This window comes from Oryctolagus cuniculus, chromosome 15, assembly GCF_964237555.1.
Source record: "Oryctolagus cuniculus chromosome 15, mOryCun1.1, whole genome shotgun sequence".
Lineage (NCBI taxonomy): Eukaryota > Metazoa > Chordata > Mammalia > Lagomorpha > Leporidae > Oryctolagus > Oryctolagus cuniculus.
Window position 1 is genome coordinate 79,580,653 of NC_091446.1, and position 20,225 is coordinate 79,600,877.

Below are 20,225 nucleotides of genomic sequence, written 5' to 3' on the forward strand. Positions count from 1 at the left end.
CAGCTCGTCACTGGGCTCCTGCCACCCACGTGAGAGGCCTGGTTGTGTTCCCAGCTCTGGACTTCAGCCTGGCCCAGGCCCTTCCCCATACTCCTGGGCATTTGGGGTACCTGCAGATTTCCATGCTGGTTCTCTCTCTCTTTCTCTCTCTCTCTCCTTCTTGTTCTACCTCTTAAATGAATAACATTTTTCAAAGAAAGAAATATGGCCCGAGAGTGGACTGTGTCTGCAGCCTCAGACAGAGGATATGATGGCCATCTCCACCCTAGTCAACAACAGGCCTATGGCGGTGCAGGCTTGGCCTGCGGTCAGTTTACCCTGAGTGCTGAGAGACCCTGGGGGCTGCCACAGCCAATGCGCTTCAGCTCTGGGCTGTGGGGGTTTTCCTGCAGTGTTTCCTGGACCACATCTGCAAGGGAGATGCAGAAGATCTGGCCAACTCCCCCAGAGTTCCCTAGGGGAAGCAGATGTCACTCTCAGTCATCCAAGCATCCCACTGATGTAGATGGCGCAGATTACACAAGCCTGGCAATGAAGAGGTGAAGAGTCTGCCTCCTCAGAGCCCCCAGAGAGTCCAGTGTCCCAGGAAGCCAGCAGAGACCAGCCTGGCCCTCGTGCTGAATGTCAAGGTGACCCAGCTCAGCATGGTGCAATTCTCATTTCAGGTCCAAGCAAAAACATGCATTTTATATTCCCTGATAGGCTGGGCCACAAACTCACAAGCTGTGCCCCAGCTTGGGGAAATTCAGCCATGAACTTTACAAGTAGACCCTCAGTTAACCCACGGATGACTTGATACAGACCCTGTTGCTGGCAAAGGGGCTCTGGAGAATGTGACCTTGACACACGTTATTCCCAGCCTGTTTTGCTTCATCCTGATTTGGACGGAGATGTATGTCCGAGAACCCTTAGGTAGGTAGTTGGTTGAGTGTGGAGGCAAATGCCTGCTGAATGCTGGGCCCAGCTGGGGAAGACAAGAGGCCCGGTAGGCAGCCCCTCAGCAGCCAATTGTTTCAAGGCCTCTGTCCCTGACAAGCAGGAAATGCAGATGCTTTGGAAGTCTTCCCACTAAAAGATAATAGCTGTTTAAAAAATCTCTTTTGAGATTTTTTTTTTTTTTTGAAAGTCAGAGTTACACAGAGAGAGGAGAGGCAGAGAGAGAGAAAGGTCTTCCGTCCTATGGTTCATTCCCCAATTGGCCGCAACAACCAGAGCTGCGCCAATCTGGAGCCAGGAGCTTCTTCTGGATCTCTCACACGGGTGCAGGGGCCCAAGCACATCTCCTGCTGCCTTCCCAGGTGCATTAGCAGGGAGCTAGATCAGAAGTGGAGCAGCCTGGACTTGAACTGGTGCTCGTATGGAGTGCCAGCATCGCAGGCTGTGGCTTAACCCACTGCACCACAAGGTCAGCCCCATCTCTCTTGAATTAAATCAGATATGTCTGTAGGCTAAATCCTGCTTGGGAGGTGGTGACTTTGTGATCTTGCTCTTAGATAATCTCTAAGGCCCTGTCTGCCTGGTTCTTTAGAAATCAAAGAAAAAAAAGGCTGTCATGTTCACATTTTCTTGGGGGTGCAATCCCAGGGAAATAAAAGAGTAGGGGGTACTGAAAGTGAGGCAGGCTGGGAAGAGGCGTGCAGGGCACAGGAGTGTGTTGTGAGCTGGCTGCTGCCCTGCAGGCAGTGAGGGTGTACTCCCATGGGATGTCTTCATGGAGGGTTTAGGAAACAGTCCTGTGCAGTGTTGAGAAGGAAGGCATGGGGGAAGGGAGAGTAATAGGAATAATGCCAGTTTCTTCCCATCTCTTCTATCCTACTGGTTCTGATCTATCCCATACCACAGTCAACCCCTGGGCTGCATCATTCATCCTGCCTAGGTAGCATCTGAGGAAGCCCAGGTCTCCATGGGGATACTGAGAGGGCCTGGCTCTTTCCTGGTAGAGGGTAACAGGCAACTCCTGGGGGCTGGTGGGAAAGCAGGTCAGGGCCCATGCGAACATGATGTCCACTTCAGCTATCAAACAATTCAGCATGAGACTGATCACTCCTCAGCATCAAAATTACAACTCTGCTCTTAAAAAAAGGCCATTTTCCTCTTCCTCGCCATCTGTTCATTGTGTTACCCCAGGATCCTTCAGATACACCTTTTCCTGTATACAAACAAGACACAAGAGAGCTGTGTGGTATCCAAGGGCTCACATTGGAGCATCAAGAAAGAAGAGGAGGAAGAAAAACTGGCCCTGCAGAGTGCCTGACCGCATGCAGAAAATCACAGGGGATCTGCCAACCATTCTCACTGGTATTAGTAAGAGAGCTGAGCAAGGTTCAGGATACAAAACCAATAAATAAAATCAATGAACAATCTGAAAATATAATCCAGGAAACAATTATATTCATTTAGGGATGACTTTAGCAAAATAAGGGCAGGATTTTACTCTGAAAACTACAAAATTTTGCTGAGGGAGATTAAAGAAGACCTAAATCAGGACAACAAACTACAGACTCTCGGACTAATCTGGCCCCCTGCATGCTTGGTAAATAAAGTTTTTTTGGAACACAGCTATACTCACTTATTGGCATATTACTTACAATGGTAGACATGAATGGTTCAGGAAGCCAAAAATATTTATCCTCTGGCCCTTTATAGAAACTTTGCCAACCCTTAATCTAAATACACCCACGTTCACTTTATAGTGCTAACATGACAGTTCTTCTCAAATTTAGCTACAAATCCAATGCCATTCCTAAAGAAAAGTCATTTGTAAAGAAAGAGTGCATCAGACTTCCTAGAGAAATTGGCAAACTTCGGCTAGCATTTATATAGAAATACAAGTAATTTAGAATAGCCAAAATACTTTCTAAACAGGACAAGATGAAAGAGGTTACACCAGCCAATTTCAAAAGTTAAATTCTGGGGCTGGCACTCTGGCTTAGCCGGTAAAGCTGCTGCCTGCAGTGCTGGCATCCCATATGGGCACCGGTTCAAGTCCCGGCTGCTCCACTTCCAATCCAGCTCTCTGCTATGGCCTGGGAAAACAGTAGAAGATGGCCCAAGTGTTTGGGCCCCTGCACCTGAATGAGAGACCCAGAAAAAGCTCCTGGCTCCTGGCTTTGGACCAGCACAGCACCAGCCATTGCAGCCAATTGAGGAGTGAACCAGCAAATGGAAGATCTCTCTCTCTCTCTCTCTCTGTCTCTGTCTCTCTCTGTCTCTCTGCCTTTCCTTCTCTCTTTGTGCAACTCTTTCAAATAAATAAATTTTGGAAAAAAAAGTTAAATTTTGTCCCAGGCACTTGTTAAAAAATGTCAAAGACAGGGCCCGGCGCTGTGGCTCAGCGGGTTAACGCCGTAGCCTGAAGCGCTGGTATCTGATATGGGTGCCCATTCTAGTCCCAGCTGCTCCTCTTCCAATCCAGCTCTCTGTAATGGCCTGAGAAAGCAGCAAAAGATGGCCCAAGTCCTTGGGCCCCTGCACCCGCATGGGAGACCTGGAAGAAGCTCCTGGATCCTGGCTTTGGATCAATGCAGCTCCGGCCATTGCGGCCAACTGGGGAGTGAACCATCGGACGGAAGACCTCTCTCTCTCTCTCTCTGCCTCTCTTCTCTGTGTAACTCTTTCAAAAAAATTCTTTAAAAAAATTTTCAAAGACAGATTGTATTCAGACTACCGGTGGTTGGAGAGGGACCCTGTGGTCTGAACTGGGCTCTACTCCACCCGAAGGCAGGAGACGTTTTAAATGCCGAGCCATGCCAAGGGAAGCGTGTTTGAGGACACTCTCTAGGGGGAGGCTGGGTAAAGGTGATCTTGGTATCCGGGTTTGCTAACCAGGTGGGGGCCTACCCTCCTATCAAGGGCTGGAAGACTGAGGGATGATTGCTTTTCAAAGGGATGTATCCAGCTCTGTACTGGCACGGACACATTTCAGAGAGACAAAGAAAGGAGCCCCAAGGACGAGTTTTCTAAGAACCGAAGGGAGGTTCGGGGCCCATGCTCCATGACATTGAGCTCTCGTGGGCAGGGCCTTTACGGGGCTGAGGTCAGCATACAGCTCATCATCCTGAGTTCACGGCCATGAGCTGTGAGAAGCTAGGCTAGTGTTTGTTGAAGCCTCTTTGTGTTTGTATGTGTGTGTGTGTGTGTGTGTGTAGGGGGAACCTGGTGGTGGCCTTTTCACGCCCACTTCAAAACCTCTTGCTGTCAATTGTTTGCAGAACAGCCAGCACAGTCACCTTCACCGTGACCCCCATACACAGAGCAGGTGCACCTTTGCTATCCCCACCCTGCCCCCACCCACAGCTGCATACCACACTTGTAGAACAAAGCCCTCACCAAACTCTCGGGGAGCTGGCCTCCTGCTTACGCCCCATGTCCTGCTATATCTAGGTCCTAACATTGTCCCCTTCATTACTCAGAGAGGGTCACTTTGTCCTTTTTGCTATTCCTCACCACACTGGGAAAATCCTCCCACCCTGGCTGGTGCACCCGCAGCTATCTGAGTGTCTGCAGATTGAGAGATTCATCCCCCACTCCAGGCCATCGCTCAGAGCGGCATCCATGCCCACACTCCCTTCCTTCCTGTTGCTTCTTACTCACAGCATTTGTCATCCCCCAAATTACTGTGCATATAGCAGGTACCCCCGTTTCCACAGGGGATCTGTTCCAAGATCCCTCAGCAGAGCCCTGAAACTGGAGATAATGTCAAACCCTGTGGGCACTTCTTCTTCCTATATGTACCTATGATGAAGTGTATCAGGCACAGTAGATTTACAACAACAACTTCACAACACAATAGAATGATTATGACGATTTAAAGTAATAAAAGTTATGCAAATGTGGCCTCTCCCTCTATTTCCCTCTCTCTAATTGCACCACACTCAGCCTTCTTGGACTGATGTGAGATAATGTCCCATTGTGAGGAGATGAGGGGAGGTTGAATGATGTAACTCCCTCTCTCTCTAACTTGGCCTCTTGAGTAAATAAATAAATCTTAGGAAAAAAAGAAATGCAAAAATAAAGCCCCCACCTCTCTGTGCTCCAGCTCTCCCCTCCCCAATGGCGCTGCTCTTACTGTTCATTCGTTCGTTCACCTACTGTGTGTTGGGCACTGGTTAGGGACTGGTTAGGTGCATGCCCCCCCCCCCCAGCACAGACTGCTTGCTCGGCCCTGATTTGCAGCCAGCTGGAAAGGTTGTGGCTTTCTTTCCCCAGAGCCTCTCCATGGCCAGCAGGTTGGAGATGATTATGTGCAGGCCCTGCTGCAGTTGGAGCTCCTGACACACTTTGAATTCCTTTCAGTCACCAGGCCAGTAAGAAGTGGGCCGAGGAAGGGGAGGGGGTGATGCCCTTCTGCCCCTGGCGTTCAGTCTCAGGGTGGCGGCTTCGTAGCCCCCAGTAAATGAGCAGATCCCTAACTGGGGCACTAATCTTCCTGCAGAGCCCTTGACATTTTCCAGAACTTTCTTTTTAAATGTTTATTTATTTATTGTTTGAAAGGCAGATTTACAGAGAAGCAGAGGCAGAGAGAGAGGTCTTCCACCCACTTGTTCACTCCCCAAATGGTTGTGACAGCTAGAGCTGGGCCAATCTGAAGCCAGCAGCCAGGAACTTCTTCCAGGGGTCCAAGGACATGGGCTATCTTCCACTGCTTTCCCAGGCCATAACAGAGAGCTGGATCAGAAATGGAGCAGCCAGGACTTGAACTGGTGTCCATATGGGATGTCAGCACTGCAGGTGGCAGCTTTACCTGCTATGCCACAGCACTGGCCTCCAGAACTTTCTCTCAGCTACCCAGAGCAATCACACCTGCTCCCTCCTCCCAATCCAGTTTCTGACCTCGGAATTAATGTCTTTAAAAGAGGACCCATCAGGGCCCAGTGCTGTGGCACAGTGGATAAAGCTGTCGCCTGTGAAAGGGACATCCCATAGGGCCCTGGTTGGGATACTGGCTGCTCCACTTCTAATTGTGCTCCCTGCTAATGCACCTGAGAAAGCAGCAGAGGATGGCCCAAATGGGATTAGGCCCCTGCCACCCATGTGGGACACTTGGAAGGAGCTCCTGGCTTTGGCCTGGCCAACCGTAGCCATTGCAGTCACTTGGGGAGTGAACCAGAGGATGGAAGGTATCTGGGTGTGTGTGGGTCCCTCTGTAAACTCTGCCTTTGAAAAAAGTAAACAAAATCTTAAAAAAGAGGCGCCATCACACACCCTGGGAAACAGCAGGTGCTGGCATTAGTGCCTGGATCCCTGCCACCCATGTGGGAAACCCGGATGGAGTTCCTGGCTCCTGCCTTCAGTCTGGCCCAGCCCTACCTGTTGTGGGCATTTGGGGAGTGAACCAGCACATGGGAGGCCTCTGTCTGTTTCTTTCTCGTGTGTCTTTCAAATACTTTTTTTTTAAACAGGAAACAGACACCAGAACTCCTTCTCCTTCTCTATTTCCCATCTACTGCCTTCCCTTTCTTTAAATATTCTATTTATTTATTGAGCAGCAGAGTTACAGATAGAGAGAGGCAGAGAGAGAGAGAAAGGTCTTCCAGCTGCTGGTTTACTCCTCAAATGGCCACTACAGCTAGAGCTGAGCCAGTCCAAAGCCAGGAGCCAAGAGCTTTTTCCTGGTATCCCATGCAGGTGCAGGGACCCAAGCACTTGGGCCATCTTCTACTGCTTTCCCAGCTCATAAGCAGAGAGCTGGCTGGGAAGAGGAGCAGCCAGGACTTGAATCAGTGCCTATATGGGATGCCGGCACCACAGACAGAGGCTTAGCCTACTATGCCACAGTCACGGCCCCCTGCCTGCTCTTTTCATGAGGAAGCTCTGTGAACACACAGGGAGGTGGCACTCACCACCTACAAACCCAGAGGAGGGATCTCAGGAGGAGCGGCCCCCTCGAGTCCCTTGATCGGAGACTCAGCCTTGGAGGATGCCCATGTGCATTGCACTTGGCCATGGTGACCCCAGCACACACCACCACCACCACCACCAGGGAGAACACCAGTCCCCTAGCGTCCACAGGAAGTGGGCAGGCAAGCTTCCTGGACCGTTACTGCATCTGGCACAGCCAGCTTTTAAGATCCCAAGGCGGGTTTAGTTATGGCTGCTGGCAACCACGCAGCTTTCCTTTGTAGAGCACTTCTGACTTTCCCCCTGGGATGGCACGAAAATGGCACAGAGGGCGAGTGGCCGCTTCTGATGGGCCACTTGGGTGTAGTCTCCCTTGCTCCTGGTCTAGGGCTGCTGAGTTAGTGATGGAAACTTATTCTTAGCTTCCTGGGCTTTCAGTATTCTGAGTCCTCAGCAGGCAGGAGCGAGCCACAGTGTGGAACTTGAGGACAAATGCTTTCTGGTCCAGGAGATTTGCTTTATAGCATATTCTTTTATGGAAACTCTTTTTTCTTACAGAATTTTTTATTTTTAATTTTATGTGAAAGGCAGAGAGCGAGAGCAAGAGAGAGAGAGATTCTCCATCTACTACTGGTTCACTCCCCAAATGGCCTCAACGCCAGGGCTGCACCAGGCTGAAGCCAGGGCCAGGAGCTTCTTCCAGGTCTCCCCCATGGGCTCAAGGGACAAGCACCTGGTCCATCATCCCCTGCTTTCCCAGGAGCCTTAGCGGGGAGCTGAATTGGAAGCAGCGCCTCTTGGTACTTGAACCATTCCCCCACCCCATGGGAGGCTGGCACTGCCAACAACAGCAGCTCACCCTGCTACACCACAGCGCTGGCCCCCAGCAGGGCGATTTCAATGAAAATGTAGACCGATTTCAACAATGGGAGGAAGAGGCACCCCTGTCACCCCTGTAATCCAGTCCTTCAAGCTCCAGGCTGCATAAAGGAGACACCAGACAGATGTTTGCCAAATGAATGAGGCATTCATTTTTTTTTTAAGATTTATTTATTTGAAAGGCAGAGTTATAGAGAGGCAGAGGCAGAGAGAGAGAGAGAGAGAGAGAGAGGTGTCTTTCATCTGCTGGTTCACTCTGCAGATGGCCACAATGGCCGGGGCTGTGTGAAGAATTCATTTCTGCCACACTGGTTTGTCTGTGCTCCCCAAAGGCTCATGGGTTGAAATTTGATGCCCTTGTCAGGTGTTAGGAGGATGGAAATTCAATTTGACCCTGGTATTTAAAGGTCAGATCTTTGGAAGGTGACTAGGATTAAACAAAATCATAGAGCTACTAGGACTAAAATACTGGTGGATAATTGGTAGCGGGGCAGGAGAAGAAGAGGAGGGAAGAGGGAGAGGGAGAGGGAGAGGGAGAGGGAGAGGGAGAGGGAGATGCACAAGGAGGCAGCAGGTGCAGGTGCAGACATTCAGGTCTCCCTGCCTGGAAGAAATCTGTCACCAGACGCAGGCCCTTGAACTTCTACACCTGTGAGCTAAATAACCCCTTTCCTTTATAAAGTTATCCAGCCTTGGGTATTTTGTGATAGTAAGCAAAATAGACCAATATATGACATAATCCAGTTTTCTCTCTTGTGTCTCTAGAATTTCTTTGGATCCAGTAGATCCTGGGAATCCTCTGGGGGAGCATAATTAGAGACCCTGTGTGTTGCTTTCACATAAACCTGACTCCTTTGAGTCTCATATTGAAATGATTGCATTGGAGGGAAGGTATTACTGGTTTTTTTAAAAAGATTTATTTTTTTATTTATTTTGAAAGAGTTACAGGGAGAGAGGAAGAGAGAGTCTTCCATCTGCTAGTTCACTCCCCAAATGGCAGCAACAGTCAGGGCTGGACCAGGCCAAAGCTAGGAACCAGGAATTTCTTCTGGGTCTCCCATGTGGATACAGGGCCCAAGCACTTGGGCCATCTTCCTCTGCTTCCCCAGGCACATTAGCAGGGAGCTGGATCAGAAGTGGAGTATCCAGGACTTGAACCAGAGCCCATATGGGATGCTGGTGCCACAGGCAGAGGCTAAACCTACTATACCACAGCACCAGCCCTAGGTATTACTATTTTTGTAAGAAAATAGACATAGAGAGAAAATACAGCTTACTCTAAGTTTAGATGTCTAGCTGGTCAGTGTTCAGAAGCTTAAAGAAAATGGCCTAGGTTTACTCTAAGTTTAGATGTCTAGCTGGTCAGTGTTCAGAAGCTTAAAGAAAATGGCCTAGGTTCATCAGACACAACTGGGATCAAAGTTCTTTTGGGGGGATGAACTGTCTCTTTTATTAATTTTTTAATGTTTTATTTTTTTATTTGAAAGAGTGACAGAGAGGGGTGCGTGCGCGCACAAGCGCGCGCGCACACACACAAACACACACACACAGATCTTCCATTCACTGGGTTATTCCTCAAATGCTATGCATGGACCAGGCCAAAGCCAGGAGCCAGGAACTCCATCCGGGTTTCCTACATAAGTGGCAGGAACCCAAGTACTTCAGCCATCAACTACTGTCTTCCCAGGCACATGCAGCAGGATTTGGATCAAAAGCAGAGGTGGAGGCCAGTGCTGTGGCACAGAAAGTTAGGCCTCTGCCTGCAGCACCCACATCCCAGGTGGGCGCCAGTTCGAATCCCAGCTGCTCCACATCTGATCCAGCTCCCTGCTATGGCCTGGGAAAGCAGTGGATGATGGCCCAAGTCCTTGGGCCCTGCACCCATGTGGGAGACCTGGAAGAAACTCCCGGCTCCATTCTGCTGATGACCTTGGACTGTCCGAGCCACTGAGGGAATCCTGGGCAGCTGTCCTTTCTCCAGAGTGCCATCCTGCTTCTCATCTGCTACACCCGAGTGCCTGGAGATCACTTTCTGCGGACTGCATGGAGCCATGTCTCCAATCTCACGGTGCAAAAGTGAAGCCACCACAGTGGCTAGGACTCAGCCCGCACACCAGGGGTCTCTGAGACCGACCCACAGCATGCTGGGAGAAGCACAAATGGTGTTGGAAAGGAAACTTTGTCTGCTCAGAGACCAGCTCTCTGTTGCATCTTAAACAACCCTAGGTTGAGGTGAAGGTTAGACATGGCCCCTTCCCATACCCCTACCCCGTTACCTTCACGCGGCCTAGCCAGCACCTGCGCCATCCCCCACGCTGCCCGGAACATACCTTCCCTTCCCTGAAGCCCATGTGCACGCCCCAGGACAGGATCTAAGCTCCTACACCCTCTCCAATCATCTTGACCTTGTCTTTGTCTCCCTTCTCACCTGCTGCACTACCAAAAACAATCAGATTAAAAAAATCGACAAGAACTTGCCCTTATCTTGTTTGTCTTAAATTCAAAAGGATGAAGGATTAAGGTAGACAAATATTTAATTTGCCTCTTGGCCAAAACAGGGGAGACCAATGTAGAGAAATACTTAATAAATATTTAATCTGTCCTGTTTCCAAAGGAAGAATGATTAAGGTAGACAAAGAATGATAACATTTAAGGTAGGTCAACATTAAGTTCTTTTTTTTTTTTAAGATGTATTATTTATTTGAGAGTTAGAATTACAGAGAGATGGAGAAGAAATGTCTTCCATCCGCTGGTTTACTCCCCAGATGGCCACCATGACTGGAGCTGGGTCGATCTGAAGCCAGGAGCCTCCTCTGGGTCTCCCACGTGGTGCAAGGGCCCAAGGACTTGGGCCATCTCCTACTGCTTTCCCAGGCCATCAGCAGAGAGCTGGATTGGAAGAGGAGTAGCCGGGACTCGAACCAGTGCCCATATGGGATGCTGGGCCAATTCTGTGTTTTTTTCTTCCCAAATCACCTGTCCGACCATGGGAAGGCATTGGTAAGTATTAGCTAGGGAGGTGTGTTTCTCCCCCACCTTCCTCTTCTGCCTGGTACCCTGGGCTGAGGGATGGGGCTTTCTACAGCCATTGATTAAGAAAGGACTCAAGGCTCAGCCTTTAACTTCCAAACAGACTTTTCCCAGCTCATGGCAGGGATGGCAGCTTTTGAAGAAGATGGCATGAAAGAACAGCCACCATTCAACCAGACTCAACATCCAGCCCAGGGCCAGGGCAAAGGAGAGGCAGCTGGGGGAGTGGGTCCCAGAGACACAGTGCATGCCCTGCCTGTGACCACACCAGGGTGGTGCCCCAGGAAAGGGGGCAGGCAACAGAACCCCCAGGTAAGTAGGGGGGTCGTCGAGCAAGGAAAAGGACACTGTGCTCCCTTCTTGCGGTACCCAGGAAAGTGACTTCTCTGTGGGTCCCCCTACTGCCCACAGCTCACCGTGACAGCAACAGAGGAGACACCAGCGTTGTCTCCTGGGCTCCTAGGGGTGCATGTGTCCAAGAGGAAGGAGACCAAGTCCCTTAAGATTAGAGTGATGCATGTCTGGTTATGTATGTAGTCCTGAATTATGATTTAAAAGTGTGTTCCCCCTGCGTGGGAGACCCAGAAGAAGCTCCTGGCTCCTGGTTTCCGATCAGCACAGCTCTGGCCATTGTGGCCAATTGGGGAGTGAACCAGCGGATGGAAGACCTCTCTGTCTCTCTCTCTCTGTCTCTCCTCTTCTTCCTATGTAACTCTGACTTTCAAGTAAACAAATAAATATATATTTTTTAAAAAAAGTGTGTGCCCTTTTCAACCCATTCTGAGTTTTTGTCAATGATGTGGACCTGGCTCTACACATTTGGCAAAACTCATCTAAGAGACACTTGGGTGAATTTTCTTCCATGTATCTCGCACCTCAGGTCTGATTTAAACACACACACACACACACACACACACACACACTATGCTGAACCTAGTGATAAGAAAAGGAGAGAGAGACACCTTCCATCTCCTCATTCTCTTCCCAAATACCCACATCAGCCAGGGCTGGACCAGGCCGAAGCTAAGAGCCTGCCACTCCATCTGGGTGTCCCCCATGGTGGCAGGGCCTCCAGTATTTCAGCCGTCATCCCCCTCTTCCCAGGAGCATTAGCAGAGAGCTGGATCAAAGCCGAGCAGCCGGAGGGGCACTCTGGTGTTGGATGCGGGGATCCCAAGCAGCAGCTGAACTCACTGCACCGCAACACCCACCCCCCAAACTTCTTATTAACTACAATAATTTTTTGTACTGCCTTTTGTCCTGGCTGCTTAACCCCTCAACCCATAGGCCGCACCTTAGCCAAGTGACAGAGCTGATCGTCAACGATGGGGCAGGAATGAGTCCCTGCCCACCATGCCTGGGAAGCACGTTTTGCCTGTTGTTCCTGAGTGTTAAACACGTGTGCTTTAATAGAGCCCCAGGGAAAAGCAGGCAAACTCTCCCAAACTGTCACGAAACAGCGGGCAACTCTTCTACCAAATCACGGTGCAAACTCTCCAGGACAGGCAAGGTCGTGCACCTGCCAAGGATGGGGTGAATGCTGTGGCGCTGCAGGTTACACCGCCACCCAGCACTCCCGCCTCCCATATCAGAGTGCCGACTTGAGTCCCGTCTCCTGGGCTTCCAATCCAGGCCCCTGCCAGTGCACCTGGGAGACAGCAGACAATGGTCCATGGGGGAGGTCCAGATGGAGTTCTGGGGTCCCGGCTTTGCCCTGGTCCAGCCTGGCAGTTGCAGGCATTTGGGGAGTGAACCCATGGATAGTAGCTCTGTCTTTCTGTCTTCTTCTCTTTCTCTGTCCATTGATCTCTCAAATAAATAATATTTCAAAAAATAATAAATATGATTAAGGAAATCTGATGAGCAAGCTGTGGGTCTAGCATATGGGGACGATTGATAAAGTCTAAACACAGATTGGATATTACTGGTTATCAATGCCGTGTGTTCTGATTTTGAGAAGTGTACTGAAATTACATGAAAAGAATCCGTGTTCTCAGAAAATCTATGCCAAAGTATTCATGGATAAAGGGACATGATGAGTCCAGCTACTTTCAGATTATTAAATAAAAATGTGTGTGTGTGTGTGTGTTTGTATGGATGTGTGTAGAGAAAGACGAAGACCAGAGAGAGGGAAAAGGGAGAGAATACGAATGGGAATGCAACTCCAATAGGGCAAATGTTAATGTCTGGTGAGTCTGAGTGAAGGAACTACAGGACTTTTTCAAACTATTCTGTAACTCCTCTGTAAGTGCAAAAACTATATCATAATCAAAAGGTTTTAAAGAGCCTTATTACTGGTCTGCAAGCACATGAAGAACTGTCCAGCACCATCAGACATTAGGGAAATGCAAAGCACAAGGGATGGCCGGCGCCGCGGCTCACTAGGCTAATCCTCCGCCTAGCGGCGCCGGCACACCGGGTTCTAGTCCCGGTCGGGGCGCCGGATTCTGTCCCGGTTGCCCCTCTTCCAGGCCAGCCCTCTGCTGTGGCCAGGGAGTGCAGTGGAGGATGGCCCAGGTGCTTGGGCCCTGCACCCCATGGGAGACCAGGAAAAGCACCTGGCTCCTGGCTCCTGCCAACGGATCAGCGCGGTGCGCCGGCCGCAGCGCGCCTACCGCGGCGGCCATTGGAGGGTGAACCAACGGCAAAGGAAGACCTTTCTCTCTGTCTCTCTCTCTCACTGTCCACTCTGCCTGAAAAAAAAAAAAAAAAAAAAGCACAAGGGGACACCCTGTAAGAAGTCCATTGTCAAAAATATAGACAACCCTTGTCAATACAGTCTTGGAGAAACTGGACCTGCATGGCAGTTTCTTAAAAAGGTAGGCACCAAGTTATCATTTACCCCAGCAATTCCACTCCTAAATATACACCTACGAGAACTGAAAACAGATACCAAACATACCCTTCTGAAACACAAATGTTTATACTAGCATTATGCATATTAAGTAAAAGGTAGAAGCTAACCAGATGTCCATGGATGGCTAGGCAAAGTGCAACATATTCATACACTGTGGTATTCAGCAATAAAGAGAAGCACTGACACATTGCACAACACAGGCACACTTTGGAAACACCTCTGTAAGAAAGAAGCCAGGGGCCAGCATTGTGGAGTAGCAGGTAAAGCCACTGCCTGCAGTGCACACATCCCATGTGCACACTGGTTGGAGTCATGACTGCTCCACTTCCTATCCATCTTTCTGCTATGGCTCGGGAAAGCAGTGAAGGATGGCCTAAGTCCTTGGGCCTCTGCACCCGCATGGGAGACCCAGAAGAAGCTCCAGGCTCCTGCTTCGGATCACAGCAGCTCTGGCTATTGTGGCCAACTGGGGAGTGAACCAGTGGATGGAAGACCTTTCTCTCTCTCTCTCTCTCTCTCTCTGCCTCTACCTCTCTCTGTGTAACTCTGATTTTTAAATAAATAAATAAATCCTCCAAAAAATATTGGATGAGACCAGGCTGTGGTCCCTGGTGGCAGCACCTATGTATTCACCTACATCATCCAGAAATCCCCCCCACCATCAACACACGCTCTGAAATAATGTTCAGTAAGCTATCTAGTCACCCTTATCCAGCCTGAATGTCCACCAGAATTACACATCACAATCACATGTATATTGTCATATCTTTCATATTTTTATATTGACTTCTTCTTTTTTTGGACAGGCAGAGTGGACAGTGAGAGAGAGAGACAGAGAGAAAGGTCTTCCTTTACCATTGGTTCACCCTCCAATGGTCACCATGGCCAGGGCGCTGCGGCCAGTGCACCATGCTGATCTGACGGCAGGAGCCAGGTACTTATCCTGGTCTCCCATGGGGTGCAGGGCCCAAGTACTTGGGCCATCCTCCACTGCACTCCCTGGCCACAGCATAGAGCTGGCCTGGAAGAGGGGCAACCGGGACAAAATCCGGTGCCCCGACCGGGACTAGAACCCGGTGTGCCGGCGCCGCAAGGCGGAGGATTAGCCTAGTGAGCCACGGCACCGGCCTTGACATCTTTTTCATACTCTGAAATTACAGATGATCTCCAAGGAATGGTAGGGACAAGTCCTGATCACTTCATGGGGGGAAACCTTCCTGTGTATGACACAATCGCACTGACACTGCTCGCCTCAAACTTGGTAGTGTTTGTACAGCAAATAATATCTAGAAGGTGCAGCAGGAGGGAGCTAAGATGTTCTGGCTGTCAGCACTGCACTCAGACACTGATGAGAACAGCTATTCCTACACCACACCACAGGATCTAAGGAAGCAGGTGAGTGACCACAGTGCCTGGCATGAGAATAAGAAGAAAAGACACTCTGAGGAATGCAGGAAGAAAAGAGGACAGCCATACCCACCTCTCAGATCCAAGTAGCAGGGAAAGGGGTGTCTGGTTTTCTGCTTGGAGGAGAGAGGAGGAATTGCACCCAGACCTTTGATGTTAAACCCAGTACCAGGCTCACTACTATGAAACATGGTGCCAGACAGGGCCCCAGGGCCATTGCTCCCAAGCCAGTGGCTACAGACTGAGCCCAAGTGTCCTCTTTAGCGAGGTGTCAAGGGGACTGCCTCAACCATCCCTTTCTCAATCTTGGAAAGAATACAGAACAAGACCCCAGCCACTGAGAAACAAAGTGATTTCAGGATTGTGTCCTGTGACTCAGTGCCCATCTGAAAAATACCTGAGACTCTTCCTATCCCAACATTTCCCTTCCCCAAGCCCCTGCTTCTTGATTGACCCCAGTGCCAGGAGTGCCAGGTGGAGACCTGTGACCCACGTTAATCAGACTTACATTCCAAACAGCATCACTGATGGATGATGGAAGTGAGTCCACTTCAGGACCGGAAGCATGGGTCTTGGGCTCCAGAAGTGATTGCCATTTTGGCACTGGTGGCGTGGTACTTGGCATCTGGCTCAGCACCAGGAACAGGACTGCAATGATAGACTATCCCTACTTAGGCACTTCCTCAGTTAACTTTGAACAAAACACCAACCGCAGCATTAGGACAAACCTGGGCTTGGAGCACTCTCTAGTGCTAAAACAGTGACAACACATCAACAGCAGACTTATGTTGCAATCTAGAGCTGAAACAGCCCAAGTGTCCATATGCTCTGAAAATAGACTGCTTGGAATTTCTGGAAGGAAAGTCAAAAACAAAGCCACAATTTGAAGGCTCAAGGAAACAATCCCTCAAGTTGAAGATGATGTAGTGTGCTTACAAGCATCAAGAACTTTCAAGTAACCACAACCTCACTTAAGGAACAAAGTAAGTTTTCAGAGGTCAGACAGACGGCAACTGACATGTACAGATTCTCAGATGTAGAATTAAAAAGAGCTGCTGTATTGCAACTCACTAAGCTTCAAGAGAAGATGGCACAACTATTCAATACTCAGAGGAGGAGGCTTACTAGAGATGAAGGTAGTTTTCTTTTTTTAAAAAGTATTTATTTATTTGAGAGGTAGAGTTACTGATAGTGAGAGGGAGAGACAGAGAGAAAGGTCTTCTTTCATTGGTCACTCACCAAATGGTTGCAATGGTGGGGCTGTGCCGATCCGAAGCCACGAATCAGGAACTTCTTCCAGGTCTCCCATGCAGGTGCTGGGGCTCAAGGATTTGCCCCATCTTCTACTGCTTTCCCAGGCCATAGCAGAGAGCTGGATGGGAAGAGGAGAAGCCAGAACTAGAACTGGCGCCCATATGGGATGCCAGCACCTCAGGCAGAGAATTAAACTACTGCACCACGGTGCCGGCCCTCAAGAAATGAAGGTAATTTTCAAAAACCAAACAGAAATCTTTAAGCTAAAATTATACTAACCAAAACTTAGAATATGATAGAATGTATCAATGGGAAACTATATCAAACAGAAGAAGCAGTAAACTCAAATATAGGCTATTTGAAAATGAACATATGGAGGAGCAAAAAATAAAAAAAATTCCAACAAGTATGAAAAGGCTTACGTGTATTTTAGGATTCTTTGAAAGGTACACACATCTGGTGTATCTCTTCAGTGCAGTGGTTAAGACACTGGCGAGGATACTCACATTTCATATTGCAGTGCCTGGGTTTGAGCACTAGCTCTGCTTCTGAATCCAATTTCCTGATAATGTACACCCTGGGAGGTGTCAGATGATAGCTGAAGTATTTGGGCCCTTGTCACCTATGTGAGGTACCTGGATTGAGCTCTGGGCTCCTGGCTTTCACTTGTCTCAGCTCCAGCTGTGTGGGCATCTGCAGAGTGGACCAGTTGATAAAAGATCTCTCTACCTTCAAACAATAAAAACAAACAAACATATCTACATTATTGTGGGTCAAGAGGAACTGAGAATATTAAATTGGTAGTCAGTACACACAACTAGATAATACAGAACCATCCTGAAGTCTGCAGAAAGGTACAGTGATCCAAGTGACAGGAAGGCATGGGGTCACCAATTAGATTTGATTCAACCAAGTCCATCCCGGGATGTATTAAAATCAAATTTGTCTCCAGGGAAAAGATGAGTCTCAACATTGCAAGAGAAAGGAAGTGAATGACACACCAGACTGTCCCAGTTCACTTCTAGAGTGATAGGGCAGGATTTACAGATGGCACGAAAAGAGATGTGATTCTCACAATGTTCTTGGAGAACCTGCTGACCAGGGATATTGGATCTAGCAAAGTTATCATTCTGTTATGGAGGACAGATAATGTTATTCTCTGAAAAACAAGAGGTGAGAGAGGTTATTGTCTTATCGATCTGTCCTACAAGAAAGGAAGTTTTTTAAACTGGAAGAAAGAGATGCTAATGAGTAAGAAAAAATATTAGAATGTGGAAAACTCACTGGTACAAGTCACTAAATACACAAATTCAGAATGCTCCCATATTGTAAACAAGGACATCCACAATCCATATGTTTAGTATGAAGAATAACAAGCAAAAGAATTAAGAATAATAATTCCACTAAAAATAATAGATAATATAGATTTAAAAGTAGACATCAAAAATTCAAAATGTAGGAAGGAAAGGAGTATAATTTTAGTGTTCTTTATTAGTATGTATCTCTTGTTTTTTTTTTTTGTTTGTTTTTGAAGAATTTATTTGAGAGGTAGAGTAAAAGACAGTGAGAGGAAGAGACAGAGGGAAAGGTCTTCTGTCCGTTGGTTCACTCCCCAGTGGCTGCACTGCAGAGCTGCGCGGATCTGAAGGCAGGAACCAGGTGCTTCCTGCCGGTCTCCCAAGTGGGTACAGAGGCCCAAGGACTTGGGCCATCTTCTACTGCTTTCCCAGACCATAGCAGAGAGCTGGATTGGAAGAGGAGCAACCGGGACCAGAACTGGCACCAATATGGGATGCTGGCACCGCAAGCAGAGGATTAACCTAACATGCCATGGACCAAGCCCCTTGTTTTTTCCTTATGCCAAGATGTCTACATGTCAAACAAGCTTTTGATAAGCCAAAAATGTTTTAGTAAGACTCATGGTAAACACAAAGCAAAACTCTATAATATAATAACCAAAGCCAATAAGTGGAAAATTAAAATACACAACTAGGTAAGATCATTTAGCCACAAAAAAGATTATAGAGAAGAAAAATGGTTCAAGTCCTTGGGCCCCTGCACCCACATGGGAGACCTGGAAGAAACTCCTGGTTCCTGGCTTCAGATAGGTGCAGCTGAGCCAATTGGGGAGTGAACCAGCAGATGGAAGACCTCTCTCTCTCTGCCTCTCCTCTCTCTGTGTAACTCTGAATTTCAAATAAATAAATATTTTTTTAAAAAAACCTTTCAAATTTGAACAAGTGGTATTAAGGCCCATGAGCAGTTTGTTTTGGTGAAGACTACAAGTGCTCACTAGAAAAAAAAAAATGTGTACACAGTGTAACAGTGTAGTGATATATATATATATATATATATATATAGTAATAGAAAGGCTCTACAGCTCCACTAATTAATGTTTTTATATATGTACATATATATGATTTGTTTATTTGAGAGTAAGAGTTACATAAAGAGAGCAGGAGAGAGAGAGAAAGAGAGAGAGAGAGAGAGAATCGTCCATCTGGTTCATTCTCCAACTCTCCCGGATGCACAGCGTTGTGGGCCAGGCAGCATCCACTCCCGAGTCTTGGCTCCTGCCCCTGAGCAGGGCCCCCAGGTGTGAGAGGTGTTTCCTGCTGGCTCAGTAACTCTTCTGTCCCCTGATAGCTGTGGAAGAGGAGGTCTGGGGATGAGCATTTATCACCCTCGGTCTCTTTCTGGACTAAACAGGCCATCAACTCCACACCGAATGTGTGAGAATCCCATGGTTTTCAACTTATTGGTATTTATTTGCATTCTATTGTTTGCTAGCAAGTCTGCAGGGCAGGGAGACTAAAGAGAAACTGCCCATGCCCGTGACCTTCAGGTGATGAGGCGAACAAGGCTGCCATGAGGACTGGGAAGAAACTGACAGGCAGGACAACGCCATGGCCGCATGGCTTTAAGGGGTGCAGGGAGGCCTCCTGCCCCCGTGTCTGGGGAGAAGTTTCTCCAGGGGTTGGTGAGTGCTGTGTCAAGGTAGGGCAGGACAGCAGAGGGGGACACCTGCATGGGTTCCTGGGCACAGGAGGGGCTCCTTACAACGAGGAAGTGGAACAGAGAGTGCTGTGGTGCATGTGCAGGGGATGGGGACGCTGGACTCTGTGGTACCAGGCAGGCTGCAGATGAGACTTGGGTTGTCACTGCCCTGACCATGATGGGGTGAGCAGGAGAGGCTGTCCTGGGGCCTGAGGCAGGGCAGGGAGGGGCTGGAGACAGGTGCATCTTTTGTTCCTCATCCACCTCCAGGGTCCTGACAGAGGAGGAGATGGCCAACAGGTGGGATCGTCACCTGACAGTAGGGGACAGAAGCCACGTTGCAGAGGTGAGTTCATCCCTCCCCCCGGGCGTCCTCCATGCTGGGCCAGGTTGGCAGGGGCTGTGCAGCCAGCTGCCTTGTCACCCAGAGCAGATTCATCCCGGGTGCCTCCTGAACCCATCAGCCTGGGGCCATCGTGTCAGCCTCACCAATGAGCACTGCTCTGAAGGCAACAAGAGTTCTTGAAGGAGTGCAGATTTCCGCCTTGCCATGGGGCTGTGCCCGCTGCAAGCCCACCTGACTGCACCAAAGCAGCCCAGCAAGGCGGGGTGGGAAAATGGGGGGACACTTGGTGCCATCTCAGTGTAGCCTGCATGCCATGAGGTGACAGTGACAAGGACCGGGTGCTTCAGGCGTGGAGCTTCTAGTCCTGGGGGAGGCCTGGAGCACACCCACCTTGGGCACACACGTATGATGCACATAGAGAAATACATGTGCACCCCACAGTAGAAGACAGCTCCCCCTCCCCGGAGTAAGCAGCGAGGAAGTAGCAGGAAGGCAGCCAAAGCTGGAAGCCTTGAGGCTGGGCCAACCCTGCTGGGGTCCCTGGGCTCTGCAGAGCCCGTGCTGACCACGAGCAGCCCAGGGGCTGGAAGGGCTGAGCTGCTGCTGGCAGTGACC

General features: G+C 49.0%; 1 protein-coding gene across 1 annotated transcript in view; it reads right to left on the bottom strand.

Moving 5' to 3' along the window:
* Positions 1-20,225, bottom strand: part of LOC100340890 (uncharacterized) — a 110,080-nt gene that overhangs the window by 19,521 nt on the left and 70,334 nt on the right. Inside the window, exons 9-10 of the mRNA XM_070058080.1 lie at positions 16,903-16,996; positions 16,253-16,385 (exon numbers count right to left, since the gene is read on the bottom strand). The gene's annotated coding sequence lies outside the window, so the exon portion shown is untranslated. The remainder of the gene's footprint in view (positions 1-16,252; positions 16,386-16,902; positions 16,997-20,225) is intronic.